Source organism: Coregonus lavaretus (assembly GCF_964263955.1).
Source record: "Coregonus lavaretus genome assembly, contig: SUPER_35_unloc_1, whole genome shotgun sequence".
NCBI lineage: Eukaryota > Metazoa > Chordata > Actinopteri > Salmoniformes > Salmonidae > Coregonus > Coregonus lavaretus.
The window spans coordinates 1,474,798-1,495,396 of NW_028167181.1; the positions used below are offsets into that span (position 1 = coordinate 1,474,798).

The window sequence follows — 20,599 nt, forward strand, 5'->3', positions numbered from 1 at the left end:
GGTAGCTTTGTCAGACCCCGACTGGTATGACTTTTGCTTTCAACCCGTCAATGTTCCCAACCAAGCGGTTCGATAGCCATTGACATGCTATAATCAGGACAGTAAAATATGTATCTTGAGGCTGTGTTACTATGTCTTGGTGTGTGTGTGTTTGTATATGTGTGACTCCATTTGTATGCTTAATTGTGTGTGTGCAAACACCCCACTCAAGTCACCCCAGTGTCTCTGCACCACTCTACCCCAGACCAGACCACTTCTCATCAGCTGAATAAGGGCCATTACGCAGTCCTAGACTAGTCCCAGTGAACTGATACCGAGGGGGTTGACTGCAGACGAAGCCCTCAACCCTTAATGCTCTCATTTGAAGGGGAAAGTATGTTAAGAAGAGCCCATGCCTGTCCGGTGCCCGGCGTGTCGGAACGCATTGACTTGTCACTGTGGAGAGAGCTGTCCTTTTATGTAGGGGGTTATAGATGGGCTCTTGTGCTTCACATGGGCTACAACCCAAATGGCATTGGCACTCTATTCCCTACATAGTACACTACCTTTGACCAGAGTCCCATTTGGGAAGCACCCATGGAGACCACTGAGAGTTCCTGGTAGGCTTGGACAGTATACCGGGGTATTTTGAAATACTGACAACCCTAGTTCCGTGGCTAATTATCGGGCATGCCCCAGTATTCTCTCTAAGACCCCAGGAAGAATAGCTGCTCATTCGGCAAAAGCTAATGGGGATACGAATAAAGCAATAAATGAAGCAGTAAGGAGGGATTTGGCTTTTCAGCAGCCAAAGGCAATCGGAAACACTCCAGCTTACGCTCATGATGTCTTTCTAAACATTGGTTTTATACGCTTGGGCTTTTCTTTGCCTTCTAGGTTATTAGCTCCATCCATCCTATGCTTGTGGCTTGATCAAGCTTCACTCTCAATTAAATGAATTAGGTATTCCATGTATGTAGCAACACATTGTTTGACACATTGTCCTACCACGACTATCTGTGATTGCACAGTCCTTGCTGTGCAAATGAGGACAGCCCTGCACAGCTATAAATAAGAGAATAATTCAGGAGGCTAGTCAGCTAGGGCTGTATGCTGCCACTGCCAGATGTACGGCTGTGCGACCCTCTTCTCTAGATTTAGTCTTATCGGGATGTGTTTGCCTCCCCCAGCAGTAGACCAGAGGCAGAGCAGGGAGAAAGGCTATCCCCAAACCCCATGCTATTAGCCCTCCCAGCTGGACTACTCCTCTGCAGACACAGGGTTCAAATACTATTCGATATCTTTCAAATACTTTGAGCATTTGCCTAGGGTGCCAAATGGGTGGTGTTTGCAGTTTTGGGACTATGCCATTTGTCCAGTAAGCCAGGCAAGCTCAATCAAGCACAGAGATAAAATATTTGAAATGATTTCGAATAGTATTTGAACCAAGGTCCTGCTCCTTTCCTCTCCTCTGGGCCCGGCAGGTGGCTATAGGTCTGGGATTCAGCCCCGTTCTCTCACAAGAGCCACTTGGAACACAGCGTGCAGAGAGGCTTGTATTGATAAGGAAGCGAAGCGGCTGGTGGTCTGTGTTGGAACATGATGTATGTCCGTGGGACACACACACACACACACACACACACACCGCTGTTGCTTGATTTGGGTCATTATGTATTTTGGGTTCTCTCTCAGCTTTCTGGCATCACATGACAACAGCCAGGAATCTATACCCTATATTCTTGATGGGAATGACGGGAGACATTTCTGTCGTCAAACACGGATAGATAAAAAATTAATCCATCTGATCATCTCATCAGTCTTTTATTGGCCTATGCACAGCCTAGCGGTTAAGAGCGTTGAGCCAGTAACCTAAAGGTCGCTGGTTCAAATCCCCGGGCTGACTAGGTGAAAAGTCTGTGGCCTTGAGCAAGGCACTTAACCCTAATTGCTCCTGTAAGTCTCTGGATAAGAGCTAAATGACTAAAATGTAAATGTAGTCATTCACAGTTCTTGTTTGTGTGTATGATTTAGTGAGACACTTACGACTTAAATGGCCTAGTGTTTGGCCCGCCTTGAACATAATTGAATGGAATTTAATGACTACCACGGTAGCTTCTGGCCTTGGACCATGGAAGTATCAGCTGCATATCACTAATATGTCATGGTATGTGAAACTCTTTTTTTTTTTATACCAAAATGAATAGTGTCCTATGGTGAGGACAGGTCACCAGAATAGGGTTGCAAAATGTCCTGCTTTTTCCCTCCTGATCCCGGGAGCCTCCAACCAGGATTTCGGGAAATTTCAGGGAATTTATTGAAAGTTCCTGGAATTTTGTAACCGTACACCAGAATAACAGGGCAAGTAGTGTGTTTAAACAGGAACTGGATGTGTTAGCTTTGTGGTAGGCCTACAGAAATAAAGGTTTCCTGTAGTCCTTGGACTCGCTGTTCCCTTCAAATTACATTTCTTTTGAAATATGATTCTTAAAGTGTTCAAATACAGTTGCGTTAGAACAGTCATCAATTTTGATACGCTGTCCCTTGAAATAAGTGTTTTGTACTAATCTAGAGATGACAAGTCAATCTCTTCTCTCTCTTCCCTCAGAGGGAGGCATAGTACTGTTTCCAGACAAGTTTAACCCAGCCCTTTGTGTGGCTGTAGCCTGTTTTTAACTAACAGCTTGGATAGAAGGCCAAACAGTTTCAGTTTCCTCCCAGATGCTCTTCATATCCTTATGCTGGGAGGCAGTTAAGTGTTGCTAAGCGATCCCTGGCAAGGGAAAAGCAGGAGGTTTTGACATTGGATGTTTAATTGGGTGATATAATCATAGAAATAGAATGAAAAATGTATGCACTCACTAACTGTAAGTCGCTCTGGATAAGAGCGTCTGCTAAATGACTAAAATGTAAAATAGAATTAATAGAATGGGCGTCTCCATTCAATTAAATGGTGACATAATGGATGAACTGGCGGCAATTTTGAGTGTACCCATAGGAGCAACGCAGGAAGTGGACCCATCAATCTGTGCTGGGATTTGTTGAATCAACTCAACTGACATTACAAAAATACATGAGCCACATCAGTTAGCATCATTTGATTGAACGTTCTACATTACCCTGAAAATTATTGCATCACAATACCAGGCAGCCATTGTGAGTAACCATGGCAATTTAATTGGGAAACTCATGTATACAGGTGCCAAGCCCGTTCTATTCATTCTATTTCTATGGATATTCATCATACCCTGCCCCTGTTTACTAGTGGTGGTTAACCTTTCATGCAGTAGGCCTACTTAGTCTGATTTGATAGCCTTTGAATATCTTAAGTAGAATCAGTAGGCATGTTTTTGGTGAGTGAGTCTTGAGTTGGGGAGCTGGACAGAGCATGGAGACAGGAGGAGAGGACTCCTTTCCTGCACCTCTTCAGCTTCATCCATCCATTCCCACAGTTCTCCCTTGCTGCCAGGACAGCAAATCCTGACAATGAGGGCCAGTGTGTCTTTTTTAAAAGCCTCTCACCTAGTTTAACTTTACCCCCTCCAGAGCAGGTGAAAGAGCCCCTCTGTTTCCATCAGTGACTGAGTGATTGGGTACTTTCTAGCGGGGTAAGGCAGGCACTCTTGAACGCTCCACTAGGATGCCCAGTGGACCTGGGAGTTATGGAAGAAGATTTAAGGACGCTTTAGAGAGGGACCACAGGAGGAAAAGTTCCAGAGACGAAGAGAGATGGACACTTTTCACAGTATAGTGGATGTGTAACCAGGCCAGCTCAGTACAGCTTGATGTGGCTCCGCTCTGTTCCACTCAGTAGTGTGAAAAGCTCTATGGTGACGGGCTTTTACCTCTACAACCTTTTTATTAAGACAGCACAGTTACTGTCACCCTCTGTGTAATGCAAAACCAGGGGAGGCCTTGGGGTGAGCCAGCTCGATCGCTCGCCACGGGCAAAAGTACATCTGTGGTATGTACTAGCCCAGATCATTACAGGGAGAGGATGGTGTGTCCGACGTTGGGTTCAATCCCATCTAAGTCTCTAGCAGCTGCCGCTGTAATTACGATGCAGCTCCCTCCACTGCACTGTGCCCTGCCACTGAAATAACCAATGCCATTATGTGGTCTGTGGCTTATAAACGCTTCCTGAAGTTTTTTGAGAAGGGGTTGTCACCGCACTCTACAGCTGGTTTTTAATCGGCAAGGAAATGCATGAAACTCACTGTAATGATACCACGTTAGATCACATGCATATTGAGATCCATTCGATGGAGGGCCTAGTGTCTGCATCAGTCAAGGACAAGGGAGGAGCGAAAACCCGCAGAACACTCGGCCCTCCGTGGAATGAGTTGGACACGTGACCTACATTCTAGAAGATCGTGGCGAATGCCTCAACAGCATGGCTCGTGTAGGCCTTTATCAACCTGGATGTGTCTTAACACTGCCAACTCCCCTCAAAATTCCCTTCCGCAAACTGACTGATTTGCAGCTGCTTGAGAATGTGTTGTGGTAGCACAATTGTTAGTGCCCCGATGATCGTGAGCGTCGTAAAACATTCCAACAGCAATATGAATTTGATTTAGCGACTCAGACATTCCTGACCTACAACATCTGGAGCTCATAACCGTCTCTGTATTTCACAGCGACGATAACAGCACGACATTTTTACTATCCGGACTGATTCTGAGCTTCAGACATTCAACAGATGAATTTCAGCATCATAGTGGCCAATGTCTATTACTAGAGCTCTGAGAGAGTTCTGATTGGTAGAACTTCTTAGTGTCGCTTTGGCTAGGCCTGTATTAAAGTCATATTTTCACTTCTCCATGGTGAATTTTTGCTACGTCTAGCAGCAGTACATGTAAACGTGACTGAACCTTAGTTTGAACTATCTTAATACACAGGCTCCCACAGTAGCATGGGTTTCCATCCAGTGAGTGGGCCTCTTGATCCAATCCTAGACTACACCGGAATGGATAGGATTGTAGGTTGGCATTGTTTTGGTTTCTTTAAGAGAGAGGGAACCTTTTTGTCTCCATTGGTCTACCTCCAACTCTCCATCACCTTTTGAGAAAGAGGGTGTCTGTACTTTTCCGTGGTGCTTTAAATTCGGCTGACACGGTGTTGGATTTCAGCCACTGAGATGATGATTCCTGGTGGCTGTGGAAACGTAATCTGCCTTTTCTCCTTGTCTCCAGAATCGCTTTGGGGGAAAATGATGAATAGCTGTTGATAGGTATAAGACTATACACGTCAGCGCTCTGGGACCCATCCACATGCTCTTTTAGGCTCACTTGCTACTTCAACATTCTGTGGAAAGAAACTTTGCCTAGACAACCTTTAAAATCCATTCTGCAATAGGCTATTGATGTTCTTATATTTAGCTGCATAAGTAGTAGCCTGTTAGCTGTCTCCAGCTCTGACTGTTGTCACTCCGCCAAAATTGATTAGATATTTCCTTCCTTTGCCTCGTTATCAGTGGATCACTAACAGGTCTAGTCTGCACTTCTTTACTTGTCTGGCAGTCACATGAAAGGAGAGTGGTTGGGTGTAGAGGGGCCGTCTTCTGTACGGCTGAGCTCTCAAAGTTGGGGTGGGTGAATGTGCCAGAGACCGGCGGTCGTGTGAAACAGTCGATTAGGTTTCAGTGTTGCCGAGTGGTTAGGAAGGAATGAGGGAGATGGAGAGGTTAACAGATGGAAGGGAAGAAGGGAATGGTTGGCAGAGTGAGTGTTTTTCCGCCCGGGTCTGTTTATTCATCGTGTCTGGCCTAATGAAGACATGCCTTTTTGAGCTGGGTAGGGTAGCCCCATCTGTCTGCTGGTGAACTCCAGAGAGAGGGGGAGATGTAGAGATGGAGAGTGAGATGGAGAGGGGTGGCTGGAGCCAGGCCACGGCCCTGGTGCTCCCTGAATATGCTTGACTGTTGCGCTGTTCTGCTGTGGTCCTCAAGCAGAGACGAGAGATCAGTTGCATGTTGTTTAGTTAGGGAGGCTACTTCATATGAAGAGGCCTGTCTTAATCGTCGTCGTAATCAGTGATGTAGTGGTTAAAACAATAGGTGGGTAAACTGTTTACCTTCCACTATACCACTGGTTGTAATCAATCATCATTATTTATCTTTTCATTTTCAAATGTTTAGTTCTTGCTTCTCTCTGTAACTTTTTCTCCCATTTTGAATCGGGCCTCTCCCTCTCCTACCATTCTTCCTACACTACCAATCTATCCAGATACTGTCACCCTTGCCTCTTATGTTCCCCTGACCCATAATGGGTTTGTTTCAAAACTCCTGCCGCTGTCCATTTCTTTCTGCCTTGGGGGGGGGTGGGTGGGGGATGGCCCTTAGAAAAACATAGAAAGAGTAACCATATGCCTGGCAAATGTTGGCCCATGAATAGGCCCATTGTCTATGCTCTTCTTTGTAAGAATTGAAAAGAGATCAGTCTTTACGGCAAATGTCATACGTCACATAGGCCTATGTTATTTAAGGACACTGGTGTGTGATAGATGCTGGTTTAGTAACTTCATCTGAGACTGTTTTGAGATGCGTTGGGCTATCTTTCTCGGTGATGCAGTTCTGTCTGTAAATCAACTCTGTGTTAAAGAGCAACTAAAGGCAATACACAACTTCTCTGGTTTTAAACCTCTGTTGCATCGATATTAGTCAAACGTGTTCTAGTGTCAAAATTGACTACAAGGTAAAAAATAGGATCATTTTGGTCATAAAGTCAGTCTCGTCCAAAATGGAGTTTTGTGAGTTTGTCACAACCTACTGAGTGTTGGGTTTGGATTACGATCATGCCCAGTGCCCACTAACACGCGAGAAGCAGCTGTGCTGATTGCGCTCGATCAGCTGCGCACGCTTCATCCAATCAGAGCAGCCAGAACCTCCAGACAGTGAGACAGACCTGCCCATTACACAGCGCCTCGGACTTGTTTACGTAAGACAACACTCAACAATGTTATGTTGAAGTAACCCTTGGCCCTAAGCCCTTTATGGAGTGGCCACTTGCTGATGTGTTTGATAGTGGCCACATATTGATATGTATTGATGTGTATGCAGGGTTCATCTGTGAAAGAGACCTTGGTCACGGCATGACTCACTGTCGAAATAAAGGTTATATAAATAAAAAATCACTTTGGTCTGCCACTTTTTGGGGGGAAGAATGAGAATTGAGATGATCAGAGGGCACTTGTCAATATTCCAAAAGTCATTTACGATCATCTTGTGGCCTGTTTTGTAACATGAATCCCTATGAAACACTGCTTGACAGACTCCCACTCTGGTAATAGATAGTGAGGTTGTATAAAATAGAAGGGCACCAAATCACACATGTGACTTGGCCAGCTGATTGTGGCCTGGCGGCTAAATGTGCCTGCTAGCTCCTACTAGCTAGCTTCATTGACAAACAGAGATGTCACTTGGCTAGCGAGCTAGTGATTTTGGACACTGATAAACAGCTTGTAGCAGCTTGTGCTTTATTTCCGATAGTTCGACAGCTTGCAGATGAAGTTGTAGACATGTTGTTGTTCTCAGAAATCAGTCCTGGCGTGCAGCCAGACTTTCCCGATTCGATAGACTGCAGTGCACTGACTAGTTTTTCTTTTTTTAACTTGAGAAATACTGCACCAAACACCCTAGCTAGATGTAAAATTGCGTGACTAAAACCTCCTCAACAAAAATGTCTAAATGAATGACAGATTTCTTGATTTATCTTAGATTAATTTGGACTATTTTGAGGAAGTGGCTATGTTGTTGTTAGCGTGACTCAGGAGGAACAAACAACAGTACCTGCCAGGGTATGATATGCGAACATAACACACCCACATCAAACCACAACCCCAATTTGGCTTGAGTCATGGCTGTTAGCATTTCTTAATGAGCAATCTTCAAAACGACTGAACTTCCTGATTTGGCCTCGATCTTTAACACCTGCTGTTTCACTTAGCAAGTTGACGTTTTACCTTTTGAAATGTTCTAGTTCTTTGACAGTCCGTAGTCCGTACCAAGTTTCCTTCAGATATAAGTGTATTGCCTTGCCTCAAGATATACACCAGACATATTCCAAAGTAAGATCTATTATTCATTTGACTGGGAAGGAAATATGATTTTCACCTATCATTGCCAAAGGCCCCAACCTTGTGCAGTAGGCGGCGCCTGAGAAACCTGCACTAGAAGAACAGTACCAAACCCGTCTTGAAATAGATAGTATCAAGGCGTGTTGTTGGAATGTCTTTGGTGTGGTCACTCCTCTTCTGTTCCTCTCGTCAACATGTATTATCCCATTCTTTCATTACCTCCCTCAACCCTCCCCCACTCATTATTACTTCTTCTCGCCAATCTTCTCCTCCGTTACTGAAGCTTTTGGCAGCCCGTCCCGGCGTTCATTGTCATTACCCTCTGTGGATGAAATGTGATCCGTGTTTCGCTGGTGGAGACCTCCGCTTGCTGTGGCCCTCGCCTCTGGTGGAAAGGTGTCATCGCGGGGATCGTCGGATTTCACCCACGGCTCGGTGTGAAAAGCAGCAGAATGAGGAGGTGGAGGGGAAATGATTCCCTCCGCATTCCTGCAGTAATTTGAGGACCGTCTCTCATCCTTGCTTTCTCTTTACTGCCTGATGTTTGCAGCTGGGCTAGGCTAGCTGTAGTAGGCCTAGTTACTATGTTCATTCTCTAGGAGAGGCTCCCATGAAGCAGGTCTCTTTTCCATTTGACACTCCTGCCCAACTTTGAGTGCCGTATACAGCTAAAGAATAGGGCCAACTGTAACTGGGAAAAGATTTTCACCCTATGAAAATACAGCTGAAAGAGAGGAAATTAACGACTGAGGTTCCTGTTGAACTATTATGTATAATGCCCATACTAACAACCCCATTGATCTTAATCTGTTATCGAAAAAGTCAACATTGTTAAGTCACACGTTGCCTTTCCGTTCACTGTTGACTAATGGGTTTTCCCAAGGTTCCAGACTGTGGTTTTGAGTCAGGGAAAATATATTGACTTCTGCTATGTTATGACTGCCAAACCTGAGTAACACGACAACGGAAGGCGTCACCTCTCGCAGTTAGACCTGGGTTCAAATACTATTTGAAATCTTCCAAGTCTTTGAGCTTTTGCTGGAGTGCCAAGTGGGTGGGGTTTGCACTTTTGAGACTTTTCTATTGGTTCCTTTGGATCAGGCAAGCTCAGTCAAGCACGGGTACAGTATTTTAAAGGATTTCAAATAGTATTTGAACCCAGGTCTGATCAGAGATTAGGCTCTCACCTACCTGCCCTTTACCTTTCTTGCTGTTTGTTTTCAGTACATAGCCTACAGCTGTGAGAACATGTCTGCCCTGCCTGGAGAAATACCAGGCCTCCCAAAGATCACGTCCTTACAGGAACTCTCTGTTATGAGGACATGACAAGTGATGTTACACCACTAAGCCTAAACTGTTATGGTATATGAGTCGGAGCTCAAAAGACATGGTCCTCCATACCGGGTCAAATAAAAGTCAGGTAAATAAAACATACATACACTCCCTCTGAATCAAACCTTCTAACGCAGTCCTGTACATGCATACACTCCCTCTGAATCAAACCTTCTAACGCAGTCCTGTACATGCATACACTCCCTCTGAATCAAACCTTCTAACGCAGTCCTGTACATACATACACTCCCTCTGAATCAAACCTTCTAACGCAGTCCTGTACATACATACACTCCCTCTGAATCAAACCTTCTAACGCAGTCCTGTACATGCATACACTCCCTCTGAATCAAACCTTCTAACGCAGTCCTGTACATACATACACTCCCTCTGAATCAAACCTTCTAACGCAGTCCTGTACATACATACACTCCCTCTGAATCAAACCTTCTAACGCAGTCCTGTACATGCATACACTCCCTCTGAATCAAACCTTCTAACGCAGTCCTGTACATACATACACTCCCTCTGAATCAAACCTTCTAACGCAGTCCTGTACATACATACACTCCCTCTGAATCAAACCTTCTAACGCAGTCCTGTACATACATACACTCCCTCTGAATCAAACCTTCTAACGCAGTCCTGTACATACATACACTCCCTCTGAATCAAACCTTCTAACGCAGTCCTGTACATACATACATTGTTTGCAATGTCTGGTTTCCCACGATGGTCAAAGTGGTTTACTGTTGATAGGCGTGTAGGAATAGTTGGTTTTATAAGTGGATATTCCTCCTCCTTGGCCCTCACTGGGGCCTAGACTTGTTTTGTAAACACAGACCTCAGAGTCAAGTTACCATGCATTAACAAACTCATTTATGGAGCAGCAGCAAGGGCATGTGCTGAGCCCGTGTTCACAAAGCATCTGATCTAGGCTCAGGTCCCTCAGTTTGATTCATTAGTCAAAACCTAGGCTTTAGACCAGCAGCACTCGTACTCTGAGACACTTTGTGAATACAGGCCATGGCTAGGTTCAGTCTAGCACATCTGGAAACGGTCTGGAAATTACACAAACATAAAATCACAGACGACGTTGTCTGCATTAGACATTACAGTAAATCTGTCTTGGCAACCTTGCAGCATTTTTCAGAAGTAGGATGTTTGTTCACGTATTGCATAGGCCTATTTGTGTGCATGATGTACTTTTCGCTTCGTCTTTAGTCTGGTGTCTGTGGAGAAGCGTAGAGCCACCTGTTTGCCACTCCAGACCTGGCGCTGTTGATTTGACGTGTGTTGACTCTTATGGCCCTGCTGAGGCAATCCCTTCCCTCATCGTGTGGGTGGCAGAGGAGAAACTGTAGCGTGGTCCTTGTAAGGAGAGCGTGTTGGTTTGTTGCTATGGCATCTTTCATGTATGGCGATGGATGTTACTTTACTCTCTCTGTGAAAGACCGTAGCCCCCAGAGATTGAGTGTGTCTTCTGATGTAGATTACATGCCTTGCATCAGCATACAGATTTACTGTAGTTCCCAGTAGCTTATTTTCTTTGGATTATCCCTCTGTTAGCCTCGTTGTGTGGTTGATAATGTGTCCTCATTATTCTGGGTCATGTCGTAACTTCTTTCCTCTTCCTCCTTCCTCCACTGAGAACAATCTAGCAGTTAATAGGACTGGGAAACTGATTGGCCAATCCCATCAGGTGGTTAAAGAAAGCCTGTCACAAACCGCCTGTTTAATAACGTAAACAAGGAAACCAAGAACAATAAAAGCCCAGTGCAGTCAAAAATGTGATTTTCCTGTGTTTTTATATATACAGTGCCTTTGGAAAGTATTCAGACCCCTTGAATTTTTCATATTTTTTGTTACGTTACAGCCTTGTTTTAAAATTGATTAAATAGTTTTTTCCCCTCATCAATCTACACACAATACCCCATAATGACAAAGCAAAAACAGGTTTTCATTCCCTTTACACAGTAATTTGTTGAAGCACCTTTGACAGCGATTACAGCCTTGAGTCTTCTTGGGTATGACGCTACAGGCTTGGCACACCTGTATTTGGGGAGTTTCTCCCATTCTTCTCTGCAGATCCTCTCAAGCTCTGTCAGGTTGGATGGGGAGCATTGCTGCACAGCTATTTTCAGGTCTCTCCAGAGATGTTGGATAGGGTTCAAGTCTGGGCTCTGGCTGGGCCACTCAAGGACATTCAGAGACTTTTCCCGAAGCCACTCCTGCATTGTCTTGGCTGTGTGCTTAGGGTCATTGACCTGTTGGAAGGTGAACCTTCGCCCAAGTCTGAGGTCCTGAGCGGTCTGGAGCAGGTTTTCATCAAGGATCTCTCTGTACTTTGCTCCGCTAATTTTTGCCTCGATCCTGACTACTCTCTCAGTCCCTGCCGATGAGAAACATCTGCACAGCATGATGCTGCCACCGCCATGCTTCACCGTAGGGATGGTGCCATGTTTCCTCCAGACGTGACGCTTGGCATTCAGGCCAGAGAGTTCAATCTTGGTTTTATCAGACCAGAGAATCTTGTTTTTCATGGTCTGAGAATCTTTAGGTGCCTTTTTTGGCAAACTCCAAGTGGGCTGTAATGTGCCTTTTTACTGAGGAGTGGCTTCCGTCTGGCCACTCTACCATAAATGCCTGATTTGGTGGAGTGCAGCAGAGATGGTTGTCCTTCTGGAAAGTTCTCCCATCTCCAGAGAGGGACTCTAGAGCTCTGTCAGTGACCATCAGGTTCTTGGTCACCTCCCTGACCAAGGCCTTTCTCCCCCGATTGCTCAGTTTGGCCGGGAGGCCAGCTCTAGGAAGAGTTTTGGTGGTTCCAAACTTCTTCCATTGAAGAATGATGGAGGCCACTGTGTTCTTGGGGACCTTCAATGCTGCAGACATTTTTTGGTAACCTTCCCCAGATCTGTGCCTCGAAACAATCCTGTCTTGGAGCTCTACGGACAATTCCTTTGACCTCATGGCTTGGTTTTTGCTCTGACATGCACTGTCAACTGTGGGACCTTTATATAAACAGGTGGGTGCCTTTCCAAATCATGTCCAATCAATTGAATTTACCACAGGTGGACTCCAATCAAGTTGTAGAAACATCTCAAGGATGATCAATGGAAACAGGATGCACCTGAGCTCATTTCCGAGTCTCATGGCAAAAGGTCTGAATACTTATGTAAATAACGTTTTTATTTTTAATACATTTTTGCTTTGTCATCATGGGGTATTGTGTGTAGATTACTGAGAAAATCATAATATTTAATCTATTTTAGAATATATATATATATATATATATATATATATATATATATATATATATATATATTACCAGTCAAAAGTTTGGACACACCGACTCATTCAAGTGTTTTTCTTTATTTTTACTATTTTCTACATTGTAGAATAATAGTGAAGACATAAACTATGAAATAACACGTATGGAATCATGTAGTAACCAAAAAAGTGTTAAACAAATCAAAATATATTTTAGATTTGAGGTTCTTCAAATAGCCACCCTTTGCCTTGATGACAGCTTTGCACACTCTTGGCATTCTCTCAACCACCTTCATGAGGTAGTCACCTGGAATGCATTTCAATTAACAGATGTGCCTTGTTAAAAGTTAATTTGTGGAATTTCTTTCCTTCTTATCAAGGTGGGGGGGGGGGGGGGGGGTATACAGAAGATAGCCCTAACCCTTGTTGGTTGCTTTTCCTTCACTCTGCCGTCCGAATCTTCCGAAACCATCTCAATTGGATTGAGGTTGGGGGATTGTGGGTGCCAGGTCATTGTCCTGTTGAAAAACAAATGATAGTCCCACAAAGCCCAAACCAGATGGGATGACATATCGCTACAGAATTCTGTGGTAGCCATGCTGGTTAAGTGTGCCTTGAATTCTAAATAAATCACAGACAGTGTCACCAGCAAAGCACCATAACACCACCTCCTCCATGCTTTACGGTGGGAACTACACATGCGGAGATCATCCTTTCACCCACACCGCATCTCACAAAGACACAGCGGTTGGAACCAAAAATCTCAAATTTGGACTCCAGACCAAAGGACACATTTCCACTGGTCTAATGTCCATTGCTCGTGTTTCTTGGCACAAGCAGGTCTCTTCTTCTTGTTGGTGTCCTTTAGTAGTTGTTTCTTTGCAGCAATTCGACCATGGCCTGATTCACAGTCTCCTCTGAACAGTTGTTGAGATGTGTCTGTTACTTGAACTCAATGAAGCATTTATTTGGGATACAATGTCTGAGGCTGGTAACTCTAATGAACTTATCCTCTGCAGCAGAGGTAACTCTGGGTCTTCCATTCCTGTGGCGGTCCTCATGAGAGCCAGTTTCATCACAGCACTTGATGGTTTTTGCGACTGCACTTGAATAAACGTTCAATGTTCTTGAAATGTTCCATATTGACTGACCTTCATATCTTAAGGTAATGATGGATTGTAATTTCTCTTTGCTTATTTGAGCTGTTCTTGCCATAATATGGACTTGGCCTTTTACCAAATAGGGCTATCTTCTGTATACCCCCCCGATGAGAGGGGGCAGCACTGAGCTAGCCTGCAACGTCGCTTCCTTTAGTAGTTCAAACTGTGCATGTTATGTCTCCATGAGACACCATCTTAACTGACTTCATTTGGCTTCAATGCGCTATTGAGTCTTCACATGGGTATGAGTGGTGTCACGTGATCGATGGCTCTGTCTATTCATATACACAGCCCTAGTCTTTGCCCATCTGTTTCACCTCCCTGTATGCAACCTTGTCTGTTTGTGTGCCTGTGTGTGTGCCTGAGCAGCTCCAAGCGTGTGCCTTGGCCAGGTGTCCTCCATCTGGAGGACAGTGTGTGTGTGTCTGGGTTTACTTCAGCTCCTCTACAGTCCAACCTGGATTAGCCAGATCCCAGGCTGGGGATGGATACTGCTGGGTGATGATTTGGCCTCCAGACTAACCACCTGTTAGCCAGGTGGTGAGTTAATAAGTGAGGTCTTCCTGGGCTACAGTTAGGCCTATGGCTGGTTCACACTATTGTGTTTGCTCTGACATGTATTTTCTTCACATTGTCCATCCACTATGGTGGATGCGGTAACCAGGCCAGCCCAATACGGCTTGGTTTGGCTATATAGTGTGAAAAGGTCACAGTACGTGACCAGGTTGAAGTTAAGGATCATTATGACCATAGACAGAGTCCCTGTGAATGAAGTATCCCATCCAACAGCTGTTTTAGCTGCAGTAGCAGCCTCCTCTCCTCTCACTTAGCTTATAGCCTGCCAGACTGGGCTTCTCTTACATTTTACATTTTAGTCATTTAGCAGACGCTCTTAAGTGCCTTGCTCATGGGCACATCGACAGATTTTTCACCTAGTCAGCTCGGGGATTAGAACCAGCGACCTTTCGGTTACTGGCACAACGCTCTTAACCACTAAGCTACCTGCCGCCTCTCTGGCCCTCTTGAGGCCTGAAGTGAATTATGCTGTTCTCAAGATGTACAGTACTCAACTGGAAACCAACGCGGGTAAGATCATGACCGGTTGATGAGATATTGCCAGGCTGATTTGACTGCGAGGTTAAATTACTTTAATTAAATAGGCTAATTCATACATTTTGAAGACCTAAGGCAAGCACAGGTTGTTCGTTCATCTGAATTATGAGGACTGCATTTCGAGGACACACACACAAAATCACGAGGCAAGTGAATGTTGTTGAATGAGTTTTGTTAAATAGGATAAAAGGTAGGCCTACATCCATTTCAAACAACTTATTGGGTAAGAGAATATTGTGTTCATCTCTGGTTATGTCTTTCTAAACCCTAATGCTTCTCACCCAGGGTTTAACATAACATCTAAACAATGGACCAAGATTCTAGAACACATTGCAAGTCTTCTGTTGTGTGGACACCTTTCTTGGCAGTCTTTGAATTCTACAGACTACAGCTGACCTGGACTTGCGTTGCAGGAGTCCACCACCTCTGTACTGGTAGCGCACACACACACACACACACACACACACACACACACAGAGGTCTCTGGGAACCTCTCTGAGCTGTTCCTAGGAAGTGCTCCTTGTTATCCATCTGATATTGTAGTCATAATGTCAGCCTGTTGGTTTATGGAACGCCAAGCCTGGCAGCATGTGTTACTGGCCTGTTGAGAAGGAGTGAACATTTCTCTATTTTGGAACGTGCAACCTTTCACGCAGTGCACTTTGTCCTAGTGCTTCTCTCTGGCCAACTGCGACCATAACAAGGCAAGGTCTACAGCCTGCGGCACACAGTACTGTGAGCTTGCATTCACAAAAACCCTCCCCGGTCGATGTGGAAGCCTGAATCTCCTCTTGGATTCCACTGACTCTCTAAGTGGGTCACTCTGAATGAGTGTGTACGTAAGTACTTGTTGTTGCTATTCTGAATCAAAGTGACTTTGATTTGATACATGCTGCGCTCTGCTTTGAATCCGATTCTGAAATTACCCAACGACTCAACACAGCATGCTCCCCTCCTGCTGAGAATACATGCTTCATTCAATGACAGAGTTTGGATGAGGAAAAAAAATCAATAAGGATTCAATAGAACCAGGATACAGGGACTCTCAATGGACTTTTGTGATGTATTTTGTGATGCCTGTGGCTGTCTATATGACCACATGTTGTCATTGAAGAATGAGGACCGACTCGTCCGATGGTCCTGCAACCATTGTACCTTTTTTAACCTGTTGTTCAGCGTTTTCCGACAGCACTCTTTTTTTTTAGAGCGCACTTTAACATCACGATTAGAGTCAGACCAAACTGACGGTGGACAGCAGTCACCCCCGCCAACGCTCTGTTTTGTAATATAAATATTAACGTCTGGCCTGGCGAATAGCTGACGTCAACGGAAGGCTGTAGATGAACTTGTTCTGTTCTCTGATCTTGGCACTGTCTGGGGATCTGTCTTTCTTCTCTTCATGTCCAACAATACATATTTGACCCCGATGATATTCAATGTTTTCATTGGATGGATGTTGGTTTGCAATATTTATTTCTTGTAGACGGTGGTCCTGGTATGTCAGACTCTGAACTTTGGCGCAATGACTTGATGTAGCATTCCAATTAAAAAAACATTTTTTATTCATTTTGTTTAGAAATGGAAATAGCTCTGGGATTGTCGCCGCTTTGACTACCAGATGACTACAAACAGTCATCTGAAAACAGGAAAGGAATGCTGGGAAATGTCAAAGTTAAGGAAAGCTGGGAAATAAGATGGTTTTGCTCATTCTCTTACTGTCAGCAGTTCAGTTTATTTGGCCTCTCGGCTCAACATAATGATGAGACTAACAGAGTTTCTGTTCCACAGCTGGGTGGTATGATGATGGTCTTGTTCTCTCTTCTCTCTCTCTCGCTTTCTCTCGTGCTCTCTGTCTCTCGCTCTCTGTAAATATCTCCCAGCTGCTGTGCTACCATATTACATAATGGAGCTACAACCTAACCTTGACTTCCCTCTCTCTTCTAGTATAATTCCATATGCTCCTGAGAGTCATAAACCAACTGCTTTCTTGATGTGAAAAGATTTGATGTGATTGGTCAATAGACCAATTAGTGGAAAAAATATCAGAATTGGGTTGCCTGTCTAAACGCGACCACAGTGATCCACTCTGTCTCAAACCGGCACGCACACTCCTGTCTCACGGTGATCCACTGTTAAACAGCTGTATAGTCTGCCTCTGCTATTCTCAATGTCTTTCCCAGGACTCTGTTCATGTCCAGCTCTGTCTGGTGTTAACACCCAGTTATCCAATAGCAAGCATGGCCCGTTCCCTTGACCCTGTCCCAGTTCCTAGTGCTGTTGGGATGGGATAGCCTGTCATATCTATGGGTTCTTTTTTTTCTTCTAGGCACTGGCAGCCGTTCAGAGGTAGAAACCGACGGGAGTTGGAAGCCGATAACTGTGCCTCGTACAACTGGTCTGCCTTGCCAATAGATCCCCAGTGGTAACTCAAGTTACACGTTGACTTTTGCCCGACTTGAGCTCTGACCGCTTCCCATATCAAACTGCTGTTTTTTCTGTCTGTCTCAAACCCCCCTGTCAGAACAAGCAATAGCTCTCCAAATTGGTCCATGAAGAAACTAACTTCACCAGAGAACCAAATTAGAGTAGCCCGACCCAGCTAGCATTCCTGTCTTCTCTTTCAACTGGGAGGAAAGTGAAACACTTTACCATATGGATTTGGTTAGGGGCACCAGGGGGGTTAGGGGGGCTCTGAGAGGACCTGAGGGGGTGCATCAAAGTGGCTGTCCACCAGCAACTGTCAGTCTGCTTCCGACGGCTAACAGCCAGGCCTTCGTCTTCACACACTACGGAAAGAGAGCTCTTCTCCGAGAGAGTTGCCTTGTTGAGTCTGTCGCCAATGTTTCCGTAGCATCAGGGTTTTTATGCCCAACAACAGTCTGCCATTTCTGGTTTCAGGAGGTTTTGCCTAGTTGATTATGGCAACCAAATACAGTATGAAAAGTACATACAAGAATGACATGACATGCACATCCCAGACTTCTTGCTGGGCAAGAATATACTGCAGATAAGACGAGGAAAGGCCTGCACACTGAATAGCCTAATGCTGCTCTCTGGTGCTTTATTTCTGCACAATGTTACCTAAGCTGTAGGGTTTAGGCCCAAAGTGTGCAGCTGCCCCTTGTGAATGAATGGCTGATTACTGAATGTTAGACGAGCTACTATCAGCGGGTAAATCAATCTGCCTCACAGGTGCAGTGGTGACGCACTGTTGCATGTTGACATAGGTATAGTCAGTATTCAGCCTGTCTGTTCCTGCCTGGGATTTTGACTTCAGTACCTGTTAGTTTTTTCTACTGTAGCTGGTGTCAGAAGAAGGAAGACCCTGGGTGTCTTCCTTGATGGGGAATAGGGTACCATTTCCCGACACAGCCCTGTTACTTTGTACAGCTACTGTAGAAGTAAAGTAGTGATTTATTAGGGTGTAGTCGGGTCATGTTATGTAGTCGAGTTGTAATGCCTCACCTTCACATGGGAATGTTCGCCTATACGTCGTAGATCCTAGATTGCCCTTGTTTCTCACGGTAAGCAGGTGTGTGTGTGTGTGTGTGTGTGTGTGTGTGAGCACAACAGGTGTGCTTCCTGTTTCCTGTACAACTCTGTGTTTCTTTGCATAGCTTTCTGTTTGTATCTCTATGTAAGTCCAAGAGTGTGACTGCATCTCTGTATTCAGGCGTCTTTGTACATTTATTTCCTTTGTGGTATCTCTCTGATATCCCCCTGGTATCGCCCTGCATGAGTCTATATGTTGTGACTAACTGGGCTGTCTGTGGTAGAGTGGATGTGTGCTGTATCTGTTATGGTGGTCTGCGTTTCAGGGGGATAAACGGTGAGGTACCAGGATGAGGCCAGAGCACATGGAACTGAGAGACCCCCAGATCCCTGAAGGGGAGAGAGAGGGGAGATCATTACGTTCTCTGCACTTTCTACCTCTCTTGCTTTCTCTCTCTCTCCCCCCCCCCCCCATTCCAGACGGCCCAATGGCATGTTGACTCTGTGATGACCTCTGAGATTGCTGAACACATAATGCACTGACAGCCCCTTCTCTCTACTCTGCCCCCACTGACAGCCCCTTCTCTCTACTCTGCCCCCACTGACAGCCCTAACAGAGAGGGGCCAGGCCGGGAGAGGAGAGCAGAGCAACCCCCAGTGTGGCCTGACAGAGAGAATCGTGAGTAACCGCTTCATTTCCACTCCCTGGGGATTGGGGAGGGGGAGGGTGGGTGTGGTGGATTTTTCCATGATCACCAGCTGCATACCTTTATGCACAGTACAGATGTTAAGTGTGGGGCTGACACGCTCCCATGGGTATGTGGGGGGGGGCGCTGCGGCGTGTTTCTTTTGGGTTGAGGCTACAGGAAACCAGACAGATATTTAATAGCTAGCTAATTAGACTACTTTCTTTCTCCTTCATTGACTTCTCGGTGGAGGCTTGATGCTCAATTAAGCTTTCCCCCTTTTAGGCTGTGATTTATCCCTCCCTCCCTCTTTTCAGTATCTTAGTATTCATGACCGTCATTCCACTGTGTGGCCATTTTACCCGACTTCATTCGGCTTTCAGCTGTGAGCCCACTTCGACAGCGCCTCATGATTTACCTCCCGACTCTTTCTACTCCAGTACAGAGATATCCTGATACATTATAACAGCCTCTTTGTTACTGAGGACTGTCTGTTATGCTTTGTCTCTAGTTGAACGAGAATAAAATCAACACTAACCTCTACACCTTTATTCTCATAGCTTCCATATAGGGATATCAAACAATATTTAACCTAATATGACGAGTCACTCCAACTTTTATGACTGCTTTTCACATAGCGACATATCCCCAGGAACAGTTAACCTATACACTATACTGAAAGCTAACACCAAAAGGCTAGCCTAGCTTGTGTCTTCTGGAACATCAAAATGAGCCTACCAAGTTTGAACATCATTTGTGAAAGTTGTGTCCTGCTCTTAGACCTGCTCTGGTAATGACTTAACAGTGATACTTCAAGATTTTGGCAGTGAGACCCTTTATCTACTTCCCCAGAGTCTGATGAACTCGTGGAGACCATTTTTATGTCTCGCCGAGCAGTTTGATGGAAGTTGCTAATTGGAGGTCTATGGGTATCTGCTAGCTAGCAGTCTTAGATATGCTTAAATATTAAATAGATTAAATATACTTAAATAGTCTTCCAGTCATTGCACTAATGCTAGTTAGGAATTGCGCTAGCGCTAGTTAGCGTCTTCCTTCAAACCGCTCGCAGAGACATAAAAAATGCTATCCATTAGTTCATCCGACTCAGAGAAAATAGATAAAGGGCCTCATGGCCAAAATCTTGAGGTATCCCTTTGACTACCAGAGTAAGCAGTTAATTGTATAACAGCATCCTCTGGCAGGCTCCCCCTGAACCATTTGGAGAGGCGTTTATTGTACCAGAGCTCTCTTCAGGAAGCGCTAGCCGTGTGTCGTTCCTCCGGAATGAAAGGGAAGGGAACAATGTCGAAAGAGGGAGAGAAATGATACACAGAGGGAGGGAGAGAGGAGGGAGGGAGGGAGGGAGGGAGAGAGCAGGAGGGAGAGAGCGGGAGGGAGGGAGGGAGAGAGCAGGAGGGAGGGAGGGAGGGAGAGAGCGGGAGGGAGGGAGAGAGAGAGCAGGAGGCTGGGGAGAGAGCAGGAGGGAGGGAGAGA

At 45.1% G+C, this 20,599-nt stretch overlaps 1 protein-coding gene and 1 long non-coding RNA gene across 8 annotated transcripts in view; both read left to right on the top strand.

Moving 5' to 3' along the window:
• tmem154 (transmembrane protein 154) overlaps positions 1-20,599 on the top strand; it is a 633,868-nt gene that overhangs the window by 31,946 nt on the left and 581,323 nt on the right. The gene's annotated exons all lie outside the window — the stretch shown is intronic.
• Positions 1-20,599, top strand: part of LOC311109990 — a 65,366-nt gene that overhangs the window by 15,443 nt on the left and 29,324 nt on the right. The window contains exons 1-2 of one of the 6 annotated variants that reach the window (XR_014610658.1): positions 15,645-15,766; positions 18,966-19,098. This is a non-coding gene — a long non-coding RNA (uncharacterized lncRNA). Of the gene's footprint in view, positions 1-15,644; positions 15,767-18,965; positions 19,099-20,599 lie in introns of those variants that run through there. The other 5 variants (XR_014610659.1, XR_014610660.1, XR_014610661.1 and 2 more) reach the window with 5 other exon arrangements.